We start from the raw sequence: 25,956 nt of genomic DNA, 5'->3' as shown, positions 1-25,956 counted from the left end.
AACTGACCCAACTTAGCCCTGAGATGTTTAGATAAGGCAGTGAGTAACTTTTTAGGTCTTCCATTATCTTGAGTTGTCTGCTAAAGTGGTAATAAATTATAGTGAGCCTTCAGCAGAATAAACCAATGGTGTGTCATGTGTGTGCGCTGGGGAGTTGGAATGAACTTTTGAACCTGTTTTATATTGGTCAAGAGGAGGAGATTTATTCTGTAAACCAATGACGTCATATCTTGTATAAAAACTGTTGTTTATGGTTGAATGGGAGCGTGCTCCGAGAATTAATACTATTATCTAATTTTAATAAGACTGTATCCTGTCTATTTTATGTTAATAAGTATCTTACAAATTCTTATAAATAGACAGATTGATTTTAATTAATGAGTACATAGAGGAATCATTTAATTCCCTCAACAACAGCCCTGGTGGTTTGAAGGCCTTATACTCACCCCCTCAGATCATCAACAATTTAGAAGTAAACACACAGCATGTATCAAAGACAGGCCATGCACTCAAAAGATCTAAGTAGCTTTCCTACTGCATGAGAGTTGAGTTATGAAGCCACCTTTAGACTCTCCACACATTCTGTCTGGGTCAGATTAAAAGTTGAATGTTGTTGACCCTTTCTCTTCTACCTACGACACTGGGGAGGACCCTCCCTTTCATCATTCACCCCAGAAGGTTGTTCCTGAACTCTGTATTGATTTGCATGGATCAACAGCGGCCCAGAAAGGATCAGCCTCTTTATTTAGGGCATACAGCCCGGGGATGTGTCTGGCTGGCTGGATCAAACATTTTGATTGAGAACCATAGTTTTTACATTTACTCCCCATAGTGCAGCCCCGACAACTTCCATTTAAAATAATATGTTTAATTCCTGTGTGTGTAGTGAAATCCCTCCCTGGGTGCAGGCCTCCATAACTGACTCCATCGGATTGGTCTAAAATGTAAATCTACAGCCGCTCACTGCAGGCCTCAGCCTCTCTCTCTAGGCATCGATTGGCCAGCTGAGCCTGCTCCTAGGGGACCTATGGGGATGAAATGGCACATTTGGTTATACAGATGAGTGACCAAATCAGCTAAATCTGTTTGATTGTGATCCTGGCTCAGTTGACTGTGATCCTGGCTCAGTTGACATTGTTTTTACTGAGTGACTTTGATGATATCAGAGGTCACAGCGCCTCTTGTCCCTTCAGCTACACATAAAGTGGCGCCGCTCCGCCCTCCAACTATAAGAAAATGACAAGGGCAAGATTTACAGAGTGTTTGCACCTTTTTGTTTCAGACGGTAATAAAAGACAAAGAAGAGTACAAAGCTGAGTACAAAATTATTCTACAGTGCCTTAAGAAAGTAAGGCCTCCACCTCACAGAACTTGAGGTACGAACACATTTCATATTCCTGCAAAAGTATGAAAGATCGGTGGACAGTCCAGCTATGAACCGGTCCATTTGTCACCACGTGGGAAACTCATGTGAGACTGTGGGACCACATTACCATACCGCTGTTTATATAATAACCTCAGATATGAGGTTTACATCTGTGTGTTGTATAAAATGAATGAGTGAGTATGATACTGTTTGTATAATTGTGTAATATGATTTTGAACTGTTTAATGAAGGAAAATACAACTCCCTGTTGTATTTGAACWAAATCCAAGGACCGCCCCTGAGCCAGTTGGGTCAGAGACCATGGGACCACCCCTCTCTGCTATCTGAATAAAAGCCAACTTTAAGAAATGACCATTTAGACCATGTTTATCCTCCAAGGAGGAGAACGAAGGTTGAGTAGAATTACTTTCTATACCACGTGGTTAAAACTCTTATACCAATAATAACAAGCTTTGATATTGACTACTAGTCTGCAGCTAGGAATTCGGTATCATTGAACGCGAAGAAAGACAACCGCCGAAACAATCATTCTATAAAGAATGTCACTCTGAACAATCCACAATAGCCAAGACAGAGACCGACGAATCTCCAACAGAAACTAACTTCACTCCAACAGAAACTAACTTCTCTCCAACGATCAAGACAACACACCGAGCGTAACTATATATATATTGATTGCAATTGTTCCCGAATGAGTGAGCGTTCATGTGTAAAGGATTAGCATGTCAATTGTTATAATTATGGACTCTGTAGTGAATTCTTAGTCGAACGCCATTTTCCCTTTGTCTAACAGCCGCCATGCCGGTTCAGCCCACTAGGGCATATTGCTCACATCATTTCATGTAACTATTTTAAGTTTGTTTGTTTGTTTATGCATTTCTGTGAATTAATTAGTTAGTAATAAATAAATGATTTAAGACAATTGATGTATGGATGACTCATAGTGAAGACTGGGTTCGTGCAGATAATCAACGATTTACGACGTTTGGAATGAGACTGACGTGAGGTAGAATAAATAAATCATTAATTAGAAGACTATTGATCAGATATGAAAATATSTGAAAGGTTATATTGGGAAATTATAACTTTGTAATCTAATAACTTTCCCTGGTGCCCTCGAATTCATAGTTAATTAATTACGTTATTACTCAAGTGATCGCGTAATCCCTAATTACAGGAATCTATGATAAAAACTATAAGTCTTCAATTTAACGATAGCAAAGACACGACAGCTGAAATGTCTTGAGTCAAAAAGTATTCAACCCTTTTGTTATGGCAAGCCTTGTCACGTTCTGACCTTAGTTCCTTTGTTTTGTCTTTTGTTTTAGTTGGTCAGGGCGTGAGTTGGGTGGGTAATCTATGTTTTCTATTTCTGTGTTGGTTTTCTGTGTTTGGCYTGATATGGTTCTCAATCAGAGGCAGCTGTCAATYGTTGTCCCTGATTGGTAACCATATTTAGGTAGCCTGTTTTCTGTTGGGTTTTGTGGGTGGTTGTTTTCAGTCTTTGTGTGTCTGCACCAGATAGAACTGTTTCGGTTTTCACTTTGTTGTTTTGTATTTTGAGTTGTTCACTTTCATTAAATAAGATGAACAATTACCACGCTGCACATTGGTCCTCTGATCCTTCAAACTTCTCCTCCTCAGACGAGGAGGAAGACGACAGCCGTTACAAGCCTAAATAAGTTCAAAACTAAAAATGTGCTTAATAATTCACGTAATAAGTTGCATGGACTCGCTTTGTGTGCAATAATAAACATATTTTTTCACGAGTACCTCATCTTTGTACCCCAGGTCCCTCAGTTGAGGAGTGAATTTTAAACAGATTCAACCGCAAAGACAAGGGAGGTTTTCCAATGCCTCTGAAAGAAGGGTACCTATTGGTAGATGGGTAAAGAAAAAGGCAGACATTAAATATCCTTTTGAGCATGGTGAAGGTATTAATTACACTTTGGATGGTGTACCCAGTCACTACAAAGATACAAGCGTCCTTCCTAACTAAGTTGCCGGAGAGGAAGGAAGTCGCTCAGGCATTTCACAATGAGGCTAATGGGGATTTAAAACAGAGTTTAATGGCTGTGATGGAAGAAACTGAGGATGGATCAACAACATTATAGTTACTCCACAATACTAACCTAAATGACAGTGAAAATAAAAAATATTTCAAAACGTGCACCCTATTTGCAAWAAGGCACTAAACTAAAACTGCAAAGAAATTTGGCCCCCCAAAAATAACTATGTCCTGAATACAAAGTGTTGTGTTGTGTTGGATTTGCCCCAAACATATCACTGAGTACCACTCTTCATATTGTCAAGCATGGTGATGGCTGCATCCTGTTATGGGTATGCTTGTCATCGGCAAGGACTTGAGAGTTTTTGGGGGGATAAAAAGGAACGTAATAGAGCTAAGCACAGGCAAAATCCTAGAGGAAAATGTTGCCTGCTTTCCAACAGGTTCATCTTTCAGCAGGACAATCACCTAAAACACAAGGCCAAATATACACTGGAGTTGCAAACAAATCATAAAAATCATCATCACTTAAATCATCACTTAAATCATCTTGAAAATCTATGGCAAGACTTGAAAATTGGTGTCTAGCACTGATCAAGAACCAACTTAACAAAGCTTGAAGATGTTTTTTAAGAATGGGCAAATATTGAACAATCCAGGTGTGCAAAGCTCTTAGGGACTTTCCCAGAAGGATTCACAGCTATAATCCCTATGAAAGGTGATTCTAACATGTATTGACTCAGGGGTGTGAATACTTATGTAAATGAGATATTTCTGTATTTCATTTTCAAAGCATTTGCAAACATTTCTAAAAACATGTTTTCACTTTGTCGTTGTAGGGTATTGTGTGTAGATGGGTGAGAAAAAAAATGTAACACAACAAAATGTGGAATAAGTTGGGGGTATGAATACTTTCTAAAGGCACTGTATATCGTTTTTCCCTTTAGCACATGCGAGGTGCTTATCGAAAATATAGCCCAACTAAGATCAACATTTTATTGATCTTATTGAACTGTGTGTGCTTGTTCTCCAGGTAAAGCTGTGAAGCTGAGCCTTGCTGCCATGGAAGTGACCCTGTTCTTTGCTCAAATGCTTGACCATGAATATGCCACCAAAGACGTGTTCCGAAACAACAAGGACTGGAGGAAGATGAGAAGGGAAGGAGGGAGAAATAGCCTAGAGAGACTAGCCCTTGAAAAATTTGTTTGCAAGTTTACAAAACTTATTGGTATGGCAGATTTTAAGCCAAAAATCAAAACTATTTTGGATTTGAAGTCTTACAGGGAAACAAATAAGTAGGAGAACTGGTGGAGAGAGTGAAGGTGGTCATCAGGACAATACTCTTAAACTAGAAAGAGATGTTGAATGTAACAAGATGTAGTGTGACAGACAGGGGTGTGGAGATGGGTGTATGGAGGGGTGTCCTCTGTACACACTCCACCAGGCCCAAAGGCGTATCATGCAGAATTAATTTCGTGCTGCTTAGTGCTCAATGCTCTTGAAAATTTGATTTGTGTAAAGGCATTGATATGCTAATCCAGACAAGTCGCTCCCCGCATATGGACAAATCCAATTAAACTGTTTTAATATAACAGGAAAACTCTCCTCGCCTGACTGCCTTCAGTCTCCCCCCCCCCCCCGCCTGTCAATCGTGCTTAGAGGTTGAGTCAGTGACTCCAAGTGTCCATACTATCGCTAGAGTGTCTGCTCTGGTCCCATCACACACACTGTCTGCACTGAATCTGTATTAGGGAAACTATCACCAGTCTACTAGTGCCATTGGCAATGCGAATTTGGAGTGCTAATACAATGTAGTGTTGTTCAAGATATTAGAGTCCTGAAATGTCAGATGTGTGTGTTCCTGTTTCTGTATGTTTTTTTAATTCTTTAGACTGTTTTGCAGTGGCGTGTAGTTATGGATGCCAAGGGAAGCCAGGTTTCCCAAAACGTTTTACTAACATAGAGTACCAGTCAAAAGTTTGGACACACCTACTTATTCAAGGGTTTTTCTTWATTTTTTWAACTATTTTCTACATTGTAGAATAATAGTGAAGCCATCAAATCTATGAAATAACATATGGAATCATGTAGTAAACAAAAAAGTGTTAAACAAATAAAAATATATTTTAGGTTTTAGATTCTTTACTGGAGCTACCCTTTGCCTTGATGACAGCTTTGCACACTCTTGGCATTCTCTCAACCAGTTTTACCTGGAATGCTTTTCCAACATTCTTGAAGGAGTTCCCATGCATGCTGAGCACTTGTTGGCTGCTTTTCCTTCACTCTGTGGTCCAACTTATCCCAAACAATCTCAATTGGGTTGAGGTTGGGTGATTGTGGAGGCCAGGTCAACTGCTGCAGCACCACATCACTCTCCTAATTGGTCAAATAGTCCTAACACAGCCTGGAGGTGTGTTGGGTCATTGTCCTGTTGAAAAACAAATGATAGTCCCGCTAAGCGCAAACAATATGGGATGGCGTATCGCTGCAGAATGCTGTGGTAGCCATGCTGGTTAAGTGTGCCTTGAATTCTAAATAAATCACAGAGTGTCACCAGCAAAGCACTCCCACACCATCACACCTCCTTCTCCATGCTTCACTGTGGGAACCAACATGCGGAAATCATCCGTTCACCTACTCTGCGTCTCACAAAGACACGGCGGTTGGAACCAAAAATCTCAAATTTGGACTCGTCAGACCTTAGGACAGATTTCCACTGGTCTAATGTCCATTGCTCATGTTTCTTGGCCCAAGCAAGTCTCTTCTTATTTTTGGTGTCCTTTAGTAGTTTTTTTTAAGCAATTCGACCATTTGGCATGTCTCCCCAGATCCTCAAAAAGTTCTACAGCTGTACCATCGAGAGCATCACCGCCTGGTATGGCAACCGCTCGGTATCTGACCGCAAGGCGCTACAGAGAGTAGTGGGTATGGCCCAGTACATCCCTGGGGCCAAGCTTCCTGCCATCCTGGATCTCTATACCAGGCAGTGTCAGAGGAAGGCCCACAAAATTGTCAGAGACTCCAGTCACCCACGTCAAAGACCGTTTTCTCTGCTACCGCACGGCAAGCGGTACCGGAGCGCCAAGTATAGGACCAAAAGGGTCCTTAACAGCTTCTACCTCCAAGCCATAAGACTGTTGAATAAATAATCAAATGGCCACCGGACAATTTACATTTAACCCCCCAATTGTTTTGTACACTGCTGCTACTCGCTGTTTATTATCTATGCATAGTTACTTCACCCCTACCTACATGTACAAATTACCTCGACTAACCTGCACGCCTGCACATTGACTCGGTACCGGTACCCCCTGTATTGTTCATTTATTGCGTTGCTTATTATTATTTTTTTTACTTTACTTTACTTGGTAAATATTTTGTTAACTCTTCTTGAACTGCACTGTTGGTTAAACTTCTTACGGCTGAGATCCCGTTAACGGGATCRACTTGACAACAGCCAGTGAAAGTGCAGGGCGCCAAATTCAAACAACAGAAATCTCATAATTAAAATTCCTCAAACATATACAGTGGGGAGAACAAGTATTTGATACACTGCCGATTTTGCAGGTTTTCCTACTTACAAAGCATGTAGAGGTCTGTAATTTTTATCATAGGTACACTTCAACTGTGAGAGACGAAATCTAAAACAAAAATCCAGAAAATCACATTGTATGATTTTTAAGTAATTAATTTGCATTTTATTAAGCATGACATAGTATTTGATCACCTACCAACCAGTAAGAATTCCGGCTCTCACAGACCTGTTAGTTTTTCTTTAAGAAGCCCTCCTGTTCTCCACTCATTACCTGTATTAACTGCACCTGTTTGAAACTCGTTACCTGTATAAAAGACACCTGTCCACACACTCAAATCAAACAGACTCCAACCTTCTCCACAATGGCCAAGACCAGAGAGCTGTGTAAGGACATCAGGGATAAAATTGTAGACCTGCACAAGGCTGGGATGGGCTACAGGAACATAGGCAAGCAGCTTGGTGAGAAGGCAACAACTGTTTGGCGCAATTATTAGAAAATGGAAGAAGTTCAAGATGACGGTCAATCACCCTCGGTCTGGAGCTCCATGCAAGATCTCACCTCGTGGGGCATCAATGATCATGAGGAAGGTGAGGGATCAGCCCAGAACTACACAGCAGGAACCTGGTCAATGACCTGAAGAGAGCTGGGACCCACAGTCTCAAAGAAAACCATTAGTAACACACTTACGCCATCATGGATTAAAATCCTGCAGCGCATGCAAGGTCCCCCTGCTCAAGCCAGCGCATGTCCACGGCCGTCTGAAGTTTGCCAATGACCATCTGGATGATCCAGAGGAGGAATAGGAGAAGGTCGTGTGTCTGATGAGACAAAAATATAGCTTTTTGGTCTAAACTCCACTCGCCGTGTTGGAGGAAGAAGGATGATGAGTACAACCCCAAGAACCCATCCCAACCGTGAAGCATGGAGGTGGAAACATCTTCTTTGGGGATGCTTTTCTGCAAAGGGTCAGGACGAATGCACCGTATTGAGGGAGGATGGATGGGGCCATGTATTGCAAGATCTTGGCAACAACCTCCTTCCCTCAGTAAGAGCATTGAAGATGGGTCGTGGCTGGGTCTTCCAGCATGACAACGAAACGAAACACACAGCCAGGGCAACTAAGGAGTGGCTCCGTAAGAAGCATCTCAAGGTCCTGGAGTAGTCTAGCCAGTCTCCAGACCTGAACCCAATAGAAAATCTTTGGAGGGAGCTGAAAGTCCGTATTGCCTAGCGACAGCCCCGAAACCTGAAGGATCTGGGGAAGGTCTGTATGGAGGAGTGGGCCAAAATCCCTGCTGCAGTGTGTGCAAACATGGTCAAGAACTACAGGAAACGTATGAKCTCTGTAATTGCAAACAAAGGTTTCTGTACCAAATATTAAGTTCTGCTTTTCTGATGTATCAAATACTTATGTCATGCAATAAAATGCAAATTAATTACTTAAAAATCACACAATGTGATTTTCTGGATTTTTGTTTTAGATTCCGTCTCTCACAGTTGAAGTGTACCTATGATAAAAATTACAGACCTCTACATGCTTTGTAAGTAGGAAAACCTGCAAAATCGGCAGTGTATCAAATACGTGTTCTCCCCACTGTAAGTATTTCACACCATTTTAAAGATAAACTTGTTGTTAATCCCACCTCAGTGTCCGATTTCAAAAAGGCTTTACGATGAAAGCACACCATCTGATTATGTTAGGTCAGTACCTAGTCACAGAAAAACATAGCCCTTTTTCCAGCCAAAGAGAGGAGTCACAAAAAGCAGAAATAGAGATAAAATTAATCACTAACCTTTGATGATCTTCATCAAATGACACTCATAGGATTTCATGTTACACAATACATGTATGTTTTGTTCGATAAAGTTCATATTTATATCCAAAAATCTTAGTTTACATTGGCGCGTTATCTTCAGTAATGTCTTGCCTCCAAAACATCCAGTGATTTTGCAGAGAGCCACATCAATTTACAGAAATACTCATAATAAACATTGATAAAAGATACAAGTCTTTTACATGGAACTTTAGATAAACTTCTCCTTAATGCAACCGCTGTGTCAGATTTCTAAAAAACTTTACGGAAAACGCACATCATGCAATAATCGGAGTACGGCGCTCAGACACAAAAACAAGCCATACAGGTACCCGCCATGTTGTGGAGTCAACAGAAGTCAGAAATAGCATTATAAATATTCACTTACCTTTGATGATCTTCATCAGAATGCACTCACAGGAATCCCAGTTCCACAATAAATGTTTGTTTTGTTCGATAAAGTCCATAATTTATGTCCAAATACCTCCTTTTTGTTCGCCCGTTTAGTTCCAAAATCCAAATTCATGATGCGCAGGCCAGACAAAAGTCAAAAAATTCCATTACAGTTCGTAGAAACATGTCAAACGATGTATAGAATCCATCTTTAGGATGTTTTTAACATAAATCTTCCATAATGTTTCAACCGGAGAATTCCTTTGTCTGTAGAAATGCAATGTGGCACTCTACCAGTCCCTGACTCAATCAGCTCTTATTCCATCATCCTTCACAGTAGAAGCATAAAACAAGGTTCTAAAGACTGTTGACATCTAGTGGAAGCCTTAGGAAGTGCAATATGACCCCATAGACACTGTATATTGGATAGGCAACCTACAAACCTCAGATTTCCCACTTCCTGGTTGGATTTTTCACAGGTTTTTGCCTGCCATATGAGTTCTGTTATACTCACAGACATCATTCAAACAGTTTTAGAAACTTAAGAGTGTTTTCTATCCAAATCTACTAATAATATGCATATCTTCGCTTCTGGGCCTGAGTAGCAGGCAGTTTACTCTGGGCACCTTATTCATCCACGCTACTCAATACTGCCCCCAGCCTTAAGAAGTTAAGGGCTTGTAAGTAAGCATTTCACGGTAAGGTCTACACTTGTTGTATTCGGCGCATGTAACAAATAATGTTTGATTGAATTTGAAGGCCTGATTCACACAGTCTCCTCTGAACAGTTGATGTTAAGATGTGTCTGTTACTTGAACTCTGTGAAGTATTTATTTGGGCTTCAATTTCTGAGGCTGGTAACTCTAATGAACTTATCCTCTGCAGCAGAGGTAACTCTGGGTCTTCCTTTCGTGTGGCGGTCCTCATGAGATTCAGTTTCATCATAGCGCTTGATGGTTTTTGCAACTGCACTTGAAGAAACTTTAAAGTTGTTGAAATTTTCCAAATTGTCTGACCTTCACATCTTATGTCTTATGACTGTTGTTTCTCTTTGCTTATTTGAGCTGTTCTTGCCATAATATGGACTTTATATTTTACCAAATAGAGCTATCTTCTGTATACCGCCCCTACCTTGACACAACACAACTGATTGGCTCAAACGCATTAAGGAAAGAAATTACACAAATTAACTCTTAACAAGGCACACCTGTTAATTGAAATGTATTCCAGGTGACTACCTCATGAAGCTGGTTGAGAGAATGCCAAGAGTGCGCAAAGCTGTCACCAAGGCAAAGGGTGGCTACTTTGAAGAATCTAAAATATATTTTGATTTGTTTAACACTTGTTTGGTTACTACATGATTCCATAGGTGTTATTTCATAGTGTTGATGTCATCACTATTATTCTACAATTTAGAAAATAGTAAAAATAAAAATAAACCTTGAATGAGTAGGTGTGTCCAAACTTTTGACTGGTACTGTATATATATATTTTTAATCATTTATCTGTCGTCTCTCTGTGTTTCAGAATTGTCCTTCAATTCGCAAGATAAGGAATGTATCTCATCGGAGAAAGTATCAGAGCGAGTGAAACAGTGCCCCTCTGTCTCTGTATGTGTAGGCCTTCTATCTGATGCTGTCTGGTCAAAAAGAGTATGACATTGTTACCACCTGTAGCATTGRATGCAAGGGAAACAAGTGAGCATTTGGTTTCCCTTGATAAAAATGAAATAATAGCCAATCAGCCAAAACTGAATGAGCTCAACTGTGAAGGGTCCTGGTGYATCAGAAAAAATTGTTAAGGAAAGACAGTTTGGATTTGGCTTCACACCAATCACAAGCCAAACGTCATTTACATAGTTTTTTATTTTGAATTGTTGCATCTCGTTGTGTTGTTGTCCTCTGGTGGCTAGCTAGCTAGCTAAAATCATCCCTTTCCTAAATTCGCCATGGATGGAGATAGGGATTTGGATTTGTGGTTTTGCTTAATGCTCCATACTAGCCAATGATTATAACAGAGATTCTGATCTAACCATAAATGAATACATTGTGCCCCTAGCCTGAGAGGACGGCCTACGTGTAGCTAGATGTAGTAGGCTAATGTTAACTAGCTGGCCTGGCGCATCGTTGCCCATGACAGGAAGTTAGGCTGGCGAGCAAGCATTTTAGCCAGGTAGGCTAGGACAACTAGACCTAAAGGCGTGTACTGTATGACAGTCATGAAAGAGAGGAGGATGACATTGATGTTACTGGGTGAGTCAACATATTGTATTATACTTGGGCGCGCACACACAGAAATCAGTACCATGGGCAGCCATATCATATTTAGTTTACGTAGATTGGACTAAATCATTTTTGTTATCTTAGTTGTCACTGTACTAAGCATAGGTGATTTGATGATGTCGAAATATTGAAGTTGAAATGGTGTTAGAATAGTGGAGGAAGCTCCTGTTTTCTTTGCGACTTGCTGTAAATCTCTATGGTTCTACATCGGGCGTTCCCAAACTCTTTTGGCCTATGACCCAATTTTGACATCTCAAAATTCTCACGCCCCCAAATATGTGAAAGAAAAATGGAATTAACAACAAATGTTTACTTTTTTAATTGGTGTAATGGCTGTCAATTGCAAAACATTCTAACAGTATTTCTGATTGTATTATCAACTCACCATCATATCCTTTTAATGTGGGGCTATGACAGTCAATTGCAAATTAGTTTAACAAAATTTCTCACCACCACTAATGAGATGGGTGTGCTTGATGCATGTCACGTCGGAGATTCTCGCGGTCGAGAATGGTTGACCCTGCGCACCTCATCTCTCCTGTCACGTCCAACCCGGATCAATATTTGTTTTTAATGCTGACGAGATGTCGTCTGCATTAAAAACAATGTGAACTGAGCCAGGATCACAGTCAAACAGATTTTGCTGATTTGGTCACTCATCTGTGTAATGTTTTGTATTTCCCCTGCATGCTTGTGTTCAGTTCGTTCAGCTTCCCAAATGTGTCTGTTACATAGACAAGGAGACACATTTTATTTTAATTACTCAGAAAGTATACAAATACTGTTTAATACATTCATTGCGAATGACAACAGTTTCTCTCTCTCTCTCTCTTAATTAAAACAATATTTCTAACACTCCCCCTCGATAACCACCAAGACTCGGTGTGAATTAGAACATTGTCATGCTCTGATACCATATCTCCACATAGTTTTGCGAACAGGCGTACGCAATGTAGTTTACAATCAAAGTTACCTGCTGCATATCTCAGAGATCTGCGCTCAGCTCTTTTGCCACCAGTTGCTCTCGGTTTATCCATTATAGCTCAGTGGTTGTATCATTTCATATATGTTAGATAAAATCCTTTTTTATATCCCAAAAAGTCAGTTTAGTTGGCGCCATCGATTTGAGTAATCCACTCATTCAACTTGCCAAGATAGGAATCCGAAAATCTTCCCCTAATCTTTGTTTCAACAAGTCAAAATACGTTTCTATAAAATCATCAGATACCCTAAAATGTAATTAAACTATAATATTTCATACGGAAATAAGTATGTTCAATTGGAAAACGATATTAGCAGGTGCGTGTCCTCTTCCTCAAGCGCGCATACACAAATTTCCAAGTCTGTATCCCTGTGGTAAAACGTATTATTCTTCCTCGTTTTGGAAGAAACAAGCCTGAAACCTTGAAGTGCTTACACCCAGTGGAAGCCATAGGAATTGCATCCTGRGAGCTACATTTCAAAATGCCCCTATACTTTCCATTGTAAGAGCATGGGCTCTCAAAAAAAAACTGGTACTTTTTCTTTGGATATTCTCCTACCAGCTTATTTTAACATTTCTACAAACTTCAAAGTGTCAGCTTTCCTTTCCAGTCAGGCGGAAATGAAGAAAAATAGACCCTGTCCTGAAGAAAATCACCCACTGTCCCGTGATCGATGGAGCCCATTCTGTGCAAAAGCCCACCATTCGATCCCATGGAATCGTTTTTCATCAAAATAGCCACGCAGCACACTGAACTGTGCAGTTTCATGCTCGGGAATCGTGTGACAGAACAATATGTCCTCTTGAATAGCATCCCCAGAACAAAAGTCAAAGCATGGGCATCTCCAGCAATAATCCCCAGTTTACAATTGGCTCATTCATCCCCCTCCTCTCCCCTGTAACTATTCCCCAGGTCGTTGCTGCAAATGAGAACGTGTTCTCAGTCAACTTACCTGGTAAAATAACGGTAAATGATAACAAATAAAAAAATAAATAAATCTCGGCCCTTACAGCTAACTCCATTTGGAGCGCATAAGGTGGTTTTTGAGTCGTATGTTCTGGGCTGTTTTTTATGGTTTGGGTAGAAACCCTTAGTTCCAGTGAAGGGAAATCTAAACGCTACAGCATACAACGACATTCCAGACGATCTGTGGCTTCAAACTTTGTGACAACAGTTTAGGGAAGGCCCTTTCCTGTTTCAGCATGACAATGCCCCGTGCACAAAGCGAGGTCCATAAAGAAATGTATGTCGAGATTGGTGTGAAAGAACTTGACTGGCCTGCACAGAGTCCGACCTCAACTCCATCGAACACCTTTGAGATGAATTCTAATGCCGACTGCGAACCAGGCCTAATCGCCCAACATCAGTTCCCGACCCTCACTAATGAGCTTGTGGCTGAATGGAAGGAAGTTCTCGCCGCAATGTTCCAACATCTAGTGGAAAGCCTCCAGAAAAGTGGAAGTTGTTAAAACAGCAAGGGGTGGACCAACTTCATATTAATGCCCATGATTTTGGAATGATATGTTCGACAAGCAGTGTGTGTGTGTGTGTGTGTGTGTGTGTGTGTGTGTGTGTGTGTGTGTGTGTGTGTGTGTGTGTGTGTGTGTGTGTGTGTGTGTGTGTGTGTGTGTGTGTGTGTGTGTGTGTGTGTGTGTGTGTGTGTGTACATATACTTGTATATTTATGTATGTGTGATATATTTATGTATATGTAGAAAATTAGTAAGAAAAAATGAAAACCCTTAAATGAGAGTAGGTGTGTCCAAACTTAAGGTACCTTACCAGTCATAGGTTTGGACACACCTACTCATTCAAGGGTTTTCATTTATTTTTACTATTTTCTACATTTTAGAATATAGTAGTGAAGAGATCGAAACTATGAAATAACACATATGGAATCATGTAGTAGCCAAAAAAGTGTTAAACAAATCAAAATATATTTTAAATTATTCAAAGTAGCCACCCGTTGCCTTGATGGCAGCTTTGCACACTCTTGGCATTCTCTCAAACAGCTTCACCTGGAATGCTTTTCCAACAGTCTTGAAGGAGTTCCCAAATATGTTGAGCAGTTGTTGGCTGCTTTTCCTTCACTATGGAGGAGGGTGGTCCTCCCCTTCATCCTCTGAGGAGCCTCCACTGATGTGAATGTGTGTGGGTTTTGTATGGGACTCTCAATGTAGTGTGTGTGAGTGTGTATATGGTTYGTATGTCTAGTCTAGTCTGGATGGTGAGATACTTCTTTCTCTCTCCACCCCAGGGACTCTTGGGGCATGGCCTTTCAGGCTATGACTTTGCTCTCTCTCTCTCCCTCTCTGATCATGCTTAGAATAATTCCTTGTAATGCTTGTTAATGCCTTGTAACTTAAGTGTATTCCATTTGGATGTGAATCCATTCATTTTTTTCATCCCACCCTCACCACCCCCTCCTCCGCCCCATGGGCTCTTGTTGTGGATATACTGTAGCTGTGCACAAAACAAAACATCATGGATAACTCATCTTGTTTTTGTAAAAATTTTGTGGAACAAGTCACACACGGATAGAATCAGCCCGCATACATCGATATTAGATACAGATATTCTAAATACAATTCATGAATTCAAACATAAATACATTACATTAACTGCTCTTGTAAATGTATCTAATGTTGTTTCCTTGGCGCCATTCATATGAGCTATAGAGAGCTCTAGTGAAAGGACGCCACAGAAGTTTTGTAGCCATTGAGTTATGCTGAGCTTATGTGGATGTTTCCATCTGGTCACCAACATTCTTTTTGCCTTGGTCAGTCCAGACAACCATACTCTGGAACTGTGAGATTCTGTGAAGAGTCATCGTTCAACAATAGTATATTAGGAAGTTAAGGAATGACAGCACCAACTATCATCGACACAGACCTGCCAACCTGTGACCAGGAGGTCTTCAAACTGGGGCAGTTACACGTCATGTGTATGTAAAATATGTCCCAATATTTATTTGAGAACAGAACAGACAATTTGGATGAGGAGCAAGTTTAAATTGACAGCATTTCCACGTAGTCAAATAAAATCTGTGAATTAATTTGTAGTGTAGTAGTTGATGATTCAAATTTTGGGAGGATATTGAGATATTGTTCCAGATTCTTTTCCAATCTGTATTCTGTTGGTAGTCTTTAAAATATACAGTTTATATTCCCATTGGTTTATGGAGGGCTTCTAGTAGTTATTTTTTTATATATAGATTGGATACAAAACCTTTGTTCTGACTACCTAACAACTCAGCAAGTGGATGGAGTGAGAGTGGTTGACACCATGAACTCCATAGGTGCGCATAGCCGTTCTTAACTCAAGAAGAAGAAAAAAGACGAACCAGGTAAATTATACATGTTTTTTAGGTCATGAAAGGATAATAAAACTTTGTCATTCATTATGTCCAAAAGTCTCTGAATTCCTTGTTTGGACCATTCTTGAAAAAAATGAATTATAATTCCCTCTCAAAGGTAAGAAATAAGGAGGTATTTCTAAATATTGATGTTTGGATATGCCATCGGACTTCCCAATTACCAAGTTTTTACATTTGATGACAGGTCTGTATTGAGTGAGCAAAGATTGGTCCAAACAGAGTACAACAGAACTTAGGAGATAAGGCAGAAAATAATTTCTTAAGTGGGCGGATCACTAAAGACAAAGCATATAACTTGAAGTTGGGTAAACCTAGACCCCCCAAAACCTTTGGGTTGCTGGAGTATAGTCATCTTAACTCTGGGACGTTTCCCTTTCCATTTAATATTTGAGATTGAACTTTTAAAAAATTCCCAGTACCCTAATGGCGTGGGCAAAGGAAGCATGCTAACAAAAAAATGTAGTCTAGGCAAGACATTCATTTTGACTATTGAAATTCGACCTGATAAAGTTACTGTTAGAATAAACCATCTGTCGAGATCTGCTGTAATTGCAGCTGTAACTTGTTTGTAGTTCTTTAAAACAATTGTATCTAGAGAGGGAAAATGTTCAATATCCAGGTATTTAAAATGGATCACAATTGGTATATAATATTGCTTTGTTAAATGGAAGCGTAGATTATTTAGAGAGGTTGATATTGTGGCTTGATGTACTGCTGAATTGTCTGAATATACTTACTACATTAGGGAGGGATTGAGGTATATTGTCAAGGTACAATAATATGTTATATACAAATAATGAGATTTGGTGATACGTGTCCTTAATAACTGATATTTGCCTTATATCTTGGGATTTATGTATTATTTTTAGCTAAAGGCTCCAGTGATAGGGCATATAGGAGGCATAACATATAGGCATAACAGATAGGGCATAACATAGTCATAAACATTTTGCCAAATCCCATGCGTTCCATAGTATACCAGAGGTAGGACCATTTCAGACGGTCAAAGGCCTTCTCTTCATCAATTGATAGGACTGCACAGGAGGATGGTATACAGTTCCTTCCGAAAGTATTCAGACCCCTTAACTTTCTCAGTGTTGTTACGTTAGTCTTAATCTAAAATTGGTTAAATTAAACAATTTCCTCAGCAATCTACACACAATACCCCATAATGACAAAGCAAAAACAGGTTTAGACATTTTTGCACATTTATTAAAAACAAAAAATAAATACCTTACTTACATAAGTATTCAGACCCTTTGCTATGAGACTCGAAATTGAGCTCAGGTGCATTCTGTTTACATTGATCCTCCTTGAGATGTTTCTACAACTTGATTGGAGTCCACCTGTGGTAAATTCAATTGATTGGACATGATTTGGAAAGGCACACACCTGTCTGTATAAGGTCCCACAGTTGACAGTGCACCAGTGCAAGCCATGGTGTCGAAAGGAATTGTCCGTAGAGCTGTGAGACATGATTGTGTCGAGGCACAGATCTGGGGAAGTGTACCAAAACATTTCTGCAGCATTGAAGGTCCCCAAGAACACAGTGGCCTCCATCATTCTTAAATGGAAGAAGTTTGGAACCACCAAGACTCTTCCTAGAGCTGGCCACCCGGCCAAACAGCAATTGGGGGAGAAGGGCCTTAGTCAGGGAGGTGACCAAGAACAAATACAATTGTCAAATTACGAGACTAGTTGGTTTAGTCACAGAAAAAGATAGGAACCTTACCGCTAACCATGATTGGCTGAGATAATGGATGGGCTGGACATGCCGAGAGATGATTTCAGATTGTTCTGCCATGTAGCACGCTTCTGTCTATAACATGAGCTGGTCAGTATGTGTAGGTAATGCTTTCTAACACAGCTTTTTTTAAAGAGATGGGAGGGGCTAAGGCTTAAGAGGGTGTGAACAATGCTGAATGGGTGTAGACAAAGAAGAGCTCTCCAGTAGGTTTACCAAAACATTCATAGGGCCATTTTCTCAAAAGTGGGGTTACAAGTTTATCAACTTTCAAAGCAGAATATTAATTTCCCGTTGTTCCTCAACTGTAGTGTATGATATACCATTTTCTAGCTCTGAGTCTCTACTTTTACCCGATATAAAAACAACTTTCAAATTTTGCTACCTTAAGCAAATCGATCCGGTCAGTCACATTTGATGATTAATCATTCTCTCTCCTTCTCGGCTAAGAAACTGTTCTTCTGTTGACGAGTTAGTAAATATAAAGTGGACTCCAGTTCGGTTATATTTTTTAGTTGAGATTTGTTCAAACCAGAAGCAAATACTTTTGTATTGTTTCTAAATAACCATTTAATGGCATCCTACAATAATCTATTGTCATTCACAGACCCTTTGTTGAGAAGGATAAATCTATGTAAATCAGACCTGAATTGATTACAGAAATCCACGTTTTTAAAGGAAGTGAGATTAAATCTCCACCTTGTGGCACGATTTGGGGCATTAGTTATTGAACATTTGCATGATGATCAGACCGACATATGTACAATTTCCACCTTCCATACTGGATGCACTAACTGTGATGAAAGTAATATATAATCTATCCTTGAAAGTTATTGGTGCCTAGCGGAGTAAAAGGTATATTCTTTCAGCTGTGGATTATGCACTCTCCATATATCTGCTAGTGCAAAATCAGAGACCATATTTCGCAACGCTATGGTGGCTGGTGGTGCACTTCCCAATTTGTTAGATTTATCCATTGTCGGTGTAACGTCTGCTTTCAACTCACACTCTCAAACACGTAGATCCCCTGAACGCAGCTCACTTTCCAGCCCACTTTCCAGCTCACACTCTCAAACACATAGATCCCCTGAACGCAGCTCACCCTCCAGATCCCAATCAGCTGAATTCTGATCACCTGTGCACACACCTGTATTTCATTATCACATACCATTATTGTGAGGTATTGTTTGTTTTGTGACACACTTCTATTCGGAGCACTGTTTTTCCCGTAATTATCCTCCCGTGTATTTTAAGAAATTCACGAGAAAAAAAAATATTCACATAGGCAAGGATTGCCTATGTGAAATAATTTGTTTCGTGAATTTCTTAAAAACATTTATTTATGCATATGCCCCAAATACGATTGTTTTTTGTTTTGTATCCTTATCCAAAGTGCTTTCTGGAATATCTGATTTCCGTGTGGTTTTAGGTGGTGACATGAAACAACACTCAACCCGACTGATCATTCCCTTGGTCTAATATATGGCGAAACACGATTACGGCGAAACACATAATTACCCCTTTTTGTTTTATTAGTAGCAGAAGAAAACAACAGCCACTACGAAGTTGTTGTTTTCTATTTTGCTTAAATCATCCTTCATTATATGAGTTTCCTGGAGCATGGCAATAGCTACTCCTTTCCTATTCATAATATCAGGACAACTACTATGCTTTTTTTCCATTTATGCCCTGTAAATTCCAAGAAATTACACATAACTTAACATTTTTGAAAATACTTTGTTGCAAATGTAATAATGAGTACATTCCCATTTGAAAGTAATTAGATGACTAATCAAATCAGCATAGAATACTGTATGTAAAAAAAAAGAAAATCCCATAAACCCTTCCAAATCGCAAATCTTTCCCTAATCTCCCACCTAAAAGGGAAAAACGTGTGATTATATTGCAGTTGTATTATACTCGTAATATCTACAGCATCTGTTTCTCATAGACTCTAACAGCTCTGCATCCAGTTGGAAGACAATAACAAATCGCCCATCCACAGAGCTCCTTCTATTTATTTATTTAGTCCCATAATCTAAGTATCAAATCAATTCTACTGTACTAGAAGAAAAAGATCATGAACAAAATGAAACCATTTATGGTGAAATAAAAATAAATAAATGTAAAACCAAATAATGTTTGTCCAGTTGCGGTTTGATAGGGACACAGTATAAGCCATTCAACAGATCATGAATTGGTCACTACTGCTCAGTTCCCTCTGGGATATTCTATTAGTGGGTCCCATCTTGGCGGGTCAAATAAAAAAAACGAAGTGAATGGAACACCCGGCCACAGAAAGATAGGGGTTGAATATAAATAATTAATTCAGTCAAGAAAGCAGCCGTGCGCTATAACATGACAGTAAATCATATTTTGGAGTGAAATAATGTCTTACTTTGTTCTGTTTATATCCGTATTGATTTGTCTATATGAGGACTGACAATACTCAATCAGAAAGATGCGATTATGTCCAACGAGTTAGTTTTGATAGAAGCAAATCAATTATGAATTGCAAAGTCTGTGGCAGATCGTACAAATCTTATTCTGTCATACCTGGGATATTTGTGGGTGTTACATGCTGACCACACCGGCCCGCATTGCATGCGCGAGTGTTGCAAAATAAATGTACACATTCATGTTATTCAATCATTACACCCACACTGCTCGCGCACGTCAACGAGCATCTGCGTAGCCAGGCGCTAAAATAGAACTTGGTGCGTAGCAAGTCCCACCTCCCTCATCTCCTCATTGGTTTTTAGGAGCATATACCCACGTGGGTGATTGAAAGATTAACTTTTTTATTTGTATTTTTTATTACCTTTATATTATATATTACATATTATATTTACCTCTAGGCATGTCAGTTAAGAACAAATTCTTATTTACAATGACGGCCTAGGAACCGTGGGTTAACTGCCTTGTTCAGGGGCAGAATGAAAGATCTTTACCTTGTCAGCTCGGGGATTTGATCTAGCAACCTTTCGCTTACTGGCCCAACGCTAGGCTACTTGCCGCCTCAACTGAGTTCCACACTCCAGACCAGTTGGTGGTGGTAATGCAGCTTAAAACTTCTTATGGCTGCAGTCCCGTTAACGGGATCGATATGACAACAGCCAGTCGAAGTGCAGGGCGCCAAATTCAAAAAACAGAAATCTCATAATTAAAATTCCTCAGACATTCATGTGTCTTATATCATTTTAAAGGTAATCTTGTTGTTAATCGCACCAAAGTGTCCGATTTCAAATAGGCTTTTCAGCGAAAGCACTACAAACGATTATGTTAGGTCACCACAAAACCACAATAACCACAGCCATTTTTTCCAGCTAAAGATAGCTTCACAAAAACCAGAATAGAGATTAAATTAATCACTAACCTTCGATTATTTTCATCAGATGACACTCATAGGACTTCATGTTACACAATACATGCATGTTTTGTTTGATTAAGTTCATATTTATATAAAAAAATCTGAGTTTACATTGAGGCGTTAGATTCACTAGTTGCATAAACATCAAGTGACTTTGCATAGCCACATCGTTTCAACAGAAATACTCAACATAAATATAAATGATAATACAAGTAATACACATAGAATTATAGATATACCTCTCCTTAATGCAACCGCTGTGTCAGATTTCAAAAAAACTTTATGGAAATATAAACCATGCAATAATCTGAGACGGAGCTCAGATGATTAGCCAAATTAGCCACCATGTTGGACTCAACAGAAACCAGAAAATACATGATAAATGTTTCCATACCTTTGATGAATTCATCAGAATGCAGTCCTAGGAATCCCAGGTCCACAATAAATGCTTGATTTGTTCGTTCATGTCCGTTATTTATGTCAAATTAGCTACTTTCGAATTGTTTACCAAATACCCTAACCAAAGTCTCAAAGTGCGACCACTATAACGTGACGAAATGTCCCAACGTTCCGTTACAGTCAGTAGAAACATGGCAAACGATGTACTGAATCAATCTTTAGAATGTTGTTAATGTTTATTTTTATTTTTATTTTTTACTTGTGTTTGGTGCAAACCTTAAACTACACGCGGATGCTGTGTAAAACACGTAGCACTCCAATAGATCCCGACGCACTTGCAAAGATGATCAGAGATATTGTCCGCGAGGAAATATCCTCCATCTCTTGACACCAAATTGAGTCCAATCCATGACACTCTGGGAGAAACTTCAAACCACGGTAACTAACTGTGTCTCAAAAGTAAAATATCTCGAGGTTTCAGCTACCGCATTACACTCTCGGCTGTAAACGGTGGAGAAGAACTATGATAAATTGCTAATGGCAAATACGTTGTTGGAGGAAAATATACAGGTGTTAGAAAACCACAGCAAAAAAAATCTATTTGAGAATAATTGTACTCGATCATGGAATTGGTAAACATGTAAAATGTAAAAAAGAAAATTCTATTAACTTTTTGGTCAAGAGAAGCTTGGTCCCCCCTCCTTTTGTGAACATTGCTCATCACACTGACCTATGACAAATGGCAACCGGTGTATGATAACACGGCTACATAGCTTCAAAGCAAAACAAATGATTCTTTGCGTGGCGCGAGAGATGAGGAGACTGAAGTACCAGGTACAGACGATCAGCATCTACCTGCAGAGCTACGGAAACAGTAAGCTACCTACAATGAGTTGAGACGACTACTGTGCAAAAACAACTTGAGTACGGCGTGGTTCACCCGGCAAAGCTGCTGATCACCTTCAACAACAAGAACTTCACGGAAGCCTCGGAAGCAATGGACTTCTTTCTACGAGAGGCAAGTCAAGCCAATGCTTGATTCAACTCCCCCGACCAAGGTCCTGTAGGCCGCACATCATTTTTGATCATGTGGGCACGGGCCCATGAACAGGCGCATAATATGGTCTAGCATGCTGACCACACCGCTCTCTAGCGCATGTTGATTTTGTCCACCCACACCAGACGCGATCTGGACATGCAGGTTGAAATATAAAAACGAACTCTGAACCAACTATATTAATTTGGGGACAGGTCGAAAAGCATTAAACATTTATGGCAATTTAGCTTGCTAGCTTCCTGTTGGTAGCTAATTTGACAAAAGGGTAAACTGAGTTGATTTCTAATAATCTCTCCTCCTTCAGGCTTCTTCTTCTTCTTTGGACTTTATACGGTGGTTGGCAACCAACTTTAACTTCTTATGGCTGAAGGGGCAGTATTGAGTAGCTTGGATGAAAGGTGCCCATTGTAAACGGCCAGCTCCTCAGTCTCAGTTGCTAATATATGCATATTATTATTCGTATTGGATATAAAACACTCTAAAGTTTCTAAAACTGTGAGATTAACAGAACTCATATGGCAGGCAAAAACCTGAGAAGTTCCACTTCCTGTTTGGATTTTTTCTGGGGGTGCCATATTTTCAACCAAGCTCTTATTCAAACTACAGAGAGATATGGATGGGTTTTCACTTCCTACGGCTTCCACTAGATGTCAGCAGTCAATAGAACTAAGTCTGATGACTCTAATGTGAAGGGGGGTCGAAGGAGACAGAATTTAGTATGAGGTGCCATGAGGTGACCATGCATTCAACACGAGCGTTCACGTGAGAGGCAGCTCTGTTCCATCTCTCAATTGAAGTCGATTTAATTCTCCGGTTGGAACGTTATTCAAGATGTATGTTAAGTTTCAATTCGTAATCTTGAAAAATAACGATARATCTGTCGTGGATAAAGTCTTAATTTGAGTGTAACGATCGTCTGTGGTGGTAGAAGGATCGGACCAAAGCGCAGCGTGGTAAGTGTTCATGATGATTTTTAATTCAAACTCAGAACACTAAACAAAACAATAAACGATGAACAAACGAAACAGTACCGTGTGGCGACAAACACTGACACGGAAACAAACACCCACAAACCAAAAGTGAAACCCAGGCTACCTAAGTATGATTCTCAATCAGGGACAACGATTGACAGCTGCCTCTGATTGAGAATCATACCAGGCCGAACACAAAACCCCAACATAGAAAAACACACATAGACTGCCCACCCCAACTCACGCCCTGACCATACTAAATAAAGACAAAACAAAGGAAATAAAGGTCAGAATGTGACATTGAGGGAATTCTGGAATCTGTTGGTATCATCAGAAATATTAGTGGTTTGGTTCATCAGGCTTGCTTCCTAACACTATACTATAGCTTAATTTACACATATCTCATTTACTGTAATATTGTCTGGGCCAGGAAATATGCCTCCTACCTACACAAATGACTCATCATACAAAATACATTTGCAAGACAAGCCACCTCCTCTAATTACCTGGCTCCATCTGCACCTTTGTTTAATTAAGAAACTCAATAACTTGTCTATTTACGACATGAATGTACGCCAATTATGCACTTTCATCTACACATACTCGTACTTCGCAGATAGTTTACCTAAACCCTTCAATGGATGCTTCCAGGTTAATTCTGAAATCCATCTACAGTTGAAGTCAGAAGTTTACATACCTGACTCAGTAACACCAGCTCTGTCAGGAGGAATGGGACAAAATTAACTGAACTTATTGTGGGAAGCTTGTGGAAGGCTACCCAAAATGTTTGATCCAAGTTAAACAATTTAAAGGCAATGCTACCAAATACGAATGGAGTGTATGTAAACGTCTGACCCACTGGGAATGTGATGAAAGAAATAAAAGCTGAAATAAATCATTCTCTCTACTATTATTCTGACATTTCACATTCTTAAATAAAGTGGTGATCCTAACTGACCTAAAACAGGGATTTTTTACTGGGATTAAATGTCAGGAATTGTGAAAAACTCAGTTTATATGTATTTGGTTAAGGTGTATGTAAACTTCCGACTTCAACTGTGTATAACACAAGACACTGCGATAACCTTCACCCTCCCTACCGCCGCACTTCACATGGTCAATTCTCTATCAGATACAGAGGAACCATACTCTGGAATTCTTATCTTCACATTGCAAAAACCTCATCATCCCTCAATAACTTCAAGCAAAAACTGTGAGTCAGCCTGATGAATCAAACTACACAATAATCCCCTCCATGTAGCCTAACTCTAGCCTAACACACAAACATGCACACACACGTAGTCAAACATGTTTTTTCTTGTATACTGAGTATATAATGTACACTTATAATGAATATGCTTTGTTTAACTGATTGAACAAACTTTTGTTTTGGTACTTATATTTGTGGTGTGGTTTTCATATTAGCCTTTTTGTGCTTCCAACCTCACCTGCACACCGTTTTTACCAGTTTTTATTATCTGTACTCTTATGTCTTTCACTTATTTCCTTTGGTKCAAATAACTAAAACCGAAAAACATTTCTTGACCTTACAGTTCCTGTAACTCAACTACAGTAAATCATTTTTGCGTAGTTAGATAATTCATTTAAAAGACTTTGTTAACATATTAATTGCATAGTCTTATTATGCGCCCACTACAGGCTGACCCCTTCAGGGGCTCCCTAGAGCAGAACAGTATTACAGGAACACAAAGGGCTCTGCTACTGCTGCTGGAACCCATGCTGGCCTGCTTTATGGTTGTCACTGGCTCTCAGGTGTGAGATGTGAGGACTGATATGGTCTGTCTTGTCTTGATCAAGTGATTGAAGCGAAGGCTACAGGTTTTAATTATTCAGATAATGACAGATCTTAGATCTGTTAGTAATTGAGTTAGGTTATGAAGTTGAAGATGTGCGGAATGGAAGAATATTCTACATTCTTTGATTTATTAGGTAGGCCTACTCCGCAGATACCTGTTTGACTGTGTCAAGGACAATTCAGTAGTGAATCTGTTTCTCATCTATTGTCCCTGTGTTTGTCTGGGCAGGAGATGACCATGGAGGAGAGGATGCTGATTAGTGACCTGAGTAAGTGTGACTTTGGGGAGCTCCACCCCATGCACAAGGAGAAGGCGGAGGCTAGGGCCATTACTCAAGCAAGAGATAAATGACTACTCCAATACATTGGATTGAGTGTAATTGCTATGGATTGACAATATTGTGAGAGCAAACGGGGTTAATATTAAAACTGGTTGAGATCAAGCAGGCTTTATTGTCATGATACAGTATTTTCTGATAAATATTTAATTCCAGGTAATGAAAGAGTCCAACCAGAAAATAGTGGAGGAGTATGTCTTCTGTATGCATGACCACCACCGGGTGCGCGTCGGCAACATTAAGATTGAGCCCACTGGTCTGTTCCGAGTGCGGGGGGAGCACCATAAACAAGGCATGTTGAAGAAGAGGATCCAGGATGTCATCATCACCTATGCAAAGTGAGACTGGCTCGGCACAGAACATTGACTGGATGGTAAAGGAGAGTTTACAGGAGTAGAAATGGTTAATGAAAGAGACGGTTTGCTGGCCAGAGAAACACTATGGAGCAGTCAACTGATGGAACAGTCCCACAACGGGTTTTAA

At 39.8% G+C, this 25,956-nt stretch overlaps 1 pseudogene; it reads left to right on the top strand.

Moving 5' to 3' along the window:
* Window positions 1-25,956, top strand: part of LOC139023018 (DNA topoisomerase 1-like) — a 50,771-nt pseudogene that overhangs the window by 9,309 nt on the left and 15,506 nt on the right.

The sequence above is a fragment of the Salvelinus sp. IW2-2015 genome, linkage group LG26 (genome assembly GCF_002910315.2).
Source record: "Salvelinus sp. IW2-2015 linkage group LG26, ASM291031v2, whole genome shotgun sequence".
NCBI lineage: Eukaryota > Metazoa > Chordata > Actinopteri > Salmoniformes > Salmonidae > Salvelinus > Salvelinus sp. IW2-2015.
Note: the sequence above shows the minus strand (reverse complement) of the source record. Positions and strands in the feature narration are given on the sequence as shown.